The sequence below is a fragment of the Xenopus tropicalis genome, chromosome 4, assembly GCF_000004195.4.
Source record: "Xenopus tropicalis strain Nigerian chromosome 4, UCB_Xtro_10.0, whole genome shotgun sequence".
NCBI classification, from domain to species: Eukaryota; Metazoa; Chordata; class Amphibia; order Anura; family Pipidae; genus Xenopus; species Xenopus tropicalis.
The window spans coordinates 143,652,031-143,658,030 of NC_030680.2; positions in this window are offsets into that span (position 1 = coordinate 143,652,031).

Below are 6,000 nucleotides of genomic sequence, written 5' to 3' on the forward strand. Positions count from 1 at the left end.
CGTACTCTCTCTCACTGTCATCCTGCCCAATGATATATAATAATGGCACAGTTACGTACTCTCTCTCACTGTCATCCTGCCCAATGATATATAATAATGGCACAGTTACGTACTCTCTCTCACTGTCATCCTGCCCAATGATATATAATAATGGCACAGTTACGTACTCTCTCTCACTGTCATCCTGCCCAATGATATATAATAATGGCACAGTTACGTACTCTCTCTCACTGTCATCCTGCCCAATGATATATAATAATGGCACAGTTATGTACTCTCTCTCACTGTCATCCTGCCCAATGATATAAATTAATGGCACAGTTACGTACTCTCTCTCTCTCACTGTCATCCTGCCCAATGATATATAATAATGGCACAGTTACGTACTCTCTCTCTCTCACTGTCATCCTGCCCAATGATATATAATATTGGCACAGTTACGTACTCTCTCTCTCTCACTGTCATCCTGCCCAATGATATATAATAATGGCACAGTTACGTACTCTCTCTCTCTCACTGTCATCCTGCCCAATGATATATAATAATGACACAGTTACATACTCTCTCTCACTGTCATCCTGCCCAATGATATATAATAATGGCACAGTTACGTACTCTCTCTCACTGTCATCCTGCCCAATGATAAATAATAATGGCACAGTTACGTACTCTCACTGTCATCCTGCCCAATCATAAATAATAATGGCACAGTTACGTACTCTCTCTCACTGTCATCCTGCCCAATGATATATAATAATGGCACAGTTACGTACTCTCTCTCACTGTCATCCTGCCCAATGATATATAATAATGGCAAAGTTACATACTCTCTCTCACTGTCATCCTGCCCAATGATATATAATAATGACACAGTTACATACTCTCTCTCACTGTCATCCTGCCCAATGATATATAATAATGGCACAGTTACGTACTCTCTCTCACTGTCATCCTGCCCAATGATATATAATAATGACACAGTTACGTACTCTCTCTCACTATCATCCTGCCCAATGATATATAATAATGGCACAGTTACATACTCTCTCTCACTGTCATCCTGCCCAATAATATATAATAATGGCACAGTTACATTCTCTCTCTCACTGTCATCCTGCCCAATAATATATAATAATGGCACAGTTACATACTCTCTCTCACTGTCATCCTGCCCAATGATATATAATAATGGCACAGTTACATACTCTCTCTCACTGTCATCCTGCCCAATGATATATAATAATGGCACAGTTACGTACTCTCTCTCACTGTCATCCTGCCCAATGATATATAATAATGACACAGTTACATACTCTCTCTCACTGTCATCCTGCCCAATGATATATAATAATGGCACAGTTACGTACTCTCTCTCACTGTCATCCTGCCCAATGATATATAATAATGACACAGTTACGTACTCTCTCTCACTGTCATCCTGCCCAATGATATATAATAATGGCACAGTTACGTACTCTCTCTCACTGTCATCCTGCCCAATGATATATAATAATGACACAGTTACATACTCTCTCTCACTGTCATCCTGCCCAATGATATATAATAATGGCACAGTTACGTACTCTCTCTCACTGTCATCCTGCCCAATGATATATAATAATGACACAGTTACATACTCTCTCTCACTGTCATCCTGCCCAATGATATATAATAATGGCACAGTTACGTACTCTCTCTCACTGTCATCCTGCCCAATGATATATAATAATGACACAGTTACATACTCTCTCTCACTGTCATCCTGCCCAATGATATATAATAATGGCACAGTTACGTACTCTCTCTCACTGTCATCCTGCCCAATGATATATAATAATGACACAGTTACATACTCTCTCTCACTGTCATCCTGCCCAATGATATATAATAATGGCACAGTTACGTACTCTCTCTCACTGTCATCCTGCCCAATGATATATAATAATGGCACAGTTACGTACTCTCTCTCACTGTCATCCTGCCCAATGATATATAATAATGGCACAGTTACGTACTCTCTCTCACTGTCATCCTGCCCAATGATATATAATAATGGCACAGTTACGTACTCTCTCTCACTGTCATCCTGCCCAATGATATATAATAATGGCACAGTTATGTACTCTCTCTCACTGTCATCCCTGCCCAATGATATAAATTAATGGCACAGTTACGTACTCTCTCTCTCTCACTGTCATCCTGCCCAATGATATATAATAATGGCACAGTTACGTACTCTCTCTCTCTCACTGTCATCCTGCCCAATGATATATAATATTGGCACAGTTACGTACTCTCACTGTCATCCTGCCCAATGATATATAATAATGGCACAGTTACGTACTCTCTCTCACTGTCATCCTGCCCAATGATATATAATAATGACACAGTTACATACTCTCTCTCACTGTCATCCTGCCCAATGATATATAATAATGGCACAGTTACGTACTCTCTCTCACTGTCATCCTGCCCAATGATAAATAATAATGGCACAGTTACGTACTCTCACTGTCATCCTGCCCAATCATAAATAATAATGGCACAGTTACGTACTCTCTCTCACTGTCATCCTGCCCAATGATATATAATAATGGCACAGTTACGTACTCTCTCTCACTGTCATCCTGCCCAATGATATATAATAATGACACAGTTACGTACTCTCTCTCACTGTCATCCTGCCCAATGATATATAATAATGACACAGTTACATACTCTCTCTCACTGTCATCCTGCCCAATGATATATAATAATGGCACAGTTATGTACTCTCTCTCACTGTCATCCTGCCCAATGATATAAATTAATGGCACAGTTACATACTCTCTCTCACTGTCATCCTGCCCAATGATATATAATAATGACACAGTTACATACTCTCTCTCACTGTCATCCTGCCCAATGATATATAATAATGGCACAGTTATGTACTCTCTCTCACTGTCATCCTGCCCAATGATATAAATTAATGGCACAGTTACGTACTCTCTCTCACTGTCATCCTGCCCAATGATATATAATAATGGCACAGTTACGTACTCTCTCTCACTGTCATCCTGCCCAATGATATATAATAATGGCACAGTTACGTACTCTCTCTCACTGTCATCCTGCCCAATGATATAAATTAATGGCACAGTTACGTACTCTCTCTCTCTCACTGTCATCCTGCCCAATGATATATAATAATGGCACAGTTAGGTACTCTCTCTCTCTCTCTCACTGTCATCCTGCCCAATGATATATAATATTGGCACAGTTACGTACTCTCACTGTCATCCTGCCCAATGATATATAATAATGGCACAGTTACGTACTCTCTCTCACTGTCATCCTGCCCAATGATATATAATAATGGCACAGTTACGTACTCTCTCTCACTGTCATCCTGCCCAATGATAAATAATAATGGCACAGTTACGTACTCTCACTGTCATCCTGCCCAATCATAAATAATAATGGCACAGTTACATACTCTCTCTCACTGTCATCCTGCCCAATGATATATAATAATGACACAGTTACATACTCTCTCTCACTGTCATCCTGCCCAATGTTATATAATAATGACACAGTTACGTACTCTCTCTCACTGTCATCCTGCCCAATGTTATATAATAATGACACAGTTACGTACTCTCACTCACTGTCATCCTGCCCAATGTTATATAAAAATGACACAGTTACGTACTCTCTCTCACTGTCATCCTGCCCAATGTTATATAATAATGACACAGTTATGTACTCTCACTCACTGTCATCCTGCCCAATGATATATAATAATGGCACAGTTACGTACTCTCTCTCACTGTCATCCTGCCCAATGATATATAATAATGGCAAAGTTACGTACTCTCTCTCACTGTCATCCTGCCCAATGATATATAATAATGGCACAGTTACATACTCTCTCTCACTGTCATCCTGCCCAATGATATATAATATTGGCACAGTTACATACTCTCACTGTCATCCTGCCCAATGATATATAATATTGGCACAGTTACATACTCTCACTGTCATCCTGCTCAATGATATATAATAATGGCACAGTTTAGAAACCGGAATAGGGCTAAACCGGAATAGGGCTAAACCGGAAAAGGGCTAAACCGGAATAGGGCTAGACCGGCTAAAGTCTTGGCGTAGGACGGAAGGGTTTGGGTTCCAAGAGCACTGGGCTGACTTTCTCTTTGGGTACAATTTATATACTGTTTATAATTTATATGGTTACACCATTTTTAGGAGGGACAATGGATTACAAATGGTGGAGGGGTTTGTCTTTAGGTAAAGCCAGAATTAAAGCCAAGCACTAAAGAAATTACCAGGGAAAGCAATGGGGAGGGTGTGGAATCCCTTTGGGTAGAGGTTTCAGCAGGGCTAAAGGTTGCAAAGAAAATTATCATTGGCTTATACTAGGGATCCCCAACCTTTATACCCAAGAGACACATTCAAATGGGAAAAGTGTTGGGGAGCAACACAAGCATGGAAAAAGTTCCTGGGGGTGCAAATAAGGGCTGTGATTGGCTATTTGGTAGCCCCTATGGGGACTGGCAGCCTATAGAAGCCTCTGTTTGGCTTTACACTGGGTTTTATGCAACTAAAACTTGCCCCCAAGTCAGGAATTCAAAAATAACTCCCTGGTTTGGGGGCACTGAGAGCAACACCCAAGGGGTTGGGGAGCAACATGTTGCCCCTGAGCCACTGGTTGGGGATCACTGGTGTATGGTATAAACCACCCCGTATAAGTGAAGAGGATAAGACCCAGCTACTGTTGCAAAGGGAGGAGGCTCACGACTAGATCAAGTTGTTATTATGGGGGGACTTTAATTATCCGGACATTGACTGGAGTAACGGGGTGGCCAAGTTATTAAGGCTAGTAGGTTTGTAAACATGCTAACTGCCAACATTTTATTTCAGGCGGTTCAAGAACCTACTAGGAATGAGTCTATTTTGGACCTGGTAATATCTAATAACATTGAACTCATCTCTAACATTTGTGTGTGTGTGGGGGGGGGCATTTGGGGACCAGTGATCACAACATGGTCTCCTTTGAGAGTATAGGGCGCATTTACATCCACCCAATGAGCAAAGTGCCATTTTAAACACGACCACCATGTTTTTTTCCCCACAATGCACCATTTTCTCCAGAATTCCAGTGTCATGGATGCAAACTGAGTCCTGGCACCTACCACAATTGTGTTTGATTCACCAAAACAGATGTAAATATGTGTAAATATTTTCTAATTCTGCCTTGCGTGACTCCTCGCTGGTGTAATCTACAGTTAGTACTAGTGGTTGTATATATAGTTTATGTATGTGAGTGTATAGATTGGTAGGTGTGGGTTGTGGGTGCTGGGTTTACTTGGATGGGTTGAACTTGATGGACACTGGTCTTTTTTCAACCCTATGTAACTATGTAACTATGTAACTATGTAACTATGTAATGCGTCGCTCTAACCCTTTGGCGCAAGTGATGTTGCACCTATTGATACAGGGCGCTGGGGGAACCCTGCAGCTACTGCCTGGTCAGGAAGGGGTGGTATCTCTAGGGTTCCCCTGCTTCAATAGGTGCAGTAGCCCCCAATTTAGAACAGAAGGCAGGAAGGACTGAATGGCGTAGAGTAGAGCTATAGGGGGCAAGAAGTTCATTTACCTTTAACAAAAGTGGTTCTACACAGTGTCGGACTGGGGGGTGCTCCCGCCCCAGGGGCCCTGCAGGTGCCCCCCAACCCCCCCCCCCCGCAGGGCCCCCACTCAACAAGCGTCAGAGAGAGTGCAGGCAAGGGTCGGGCCTCGGCCACCGGGGCCCACCAGGATTTTTCCCAGTGTCCCGGCAGCCCAGTCCGACCCTGGTTCTACATGCAACTGACTGCGGGGAAATTGCGGGGACCTCAACTGCACTTGCATAAATGAGACCTAGAGTCTCAATTGGTCTTTATTTTGTATTATTTGGAGTTTTTGAATTATTTAGCTTTCTGTTCAGCAGCTCTCCAGTTT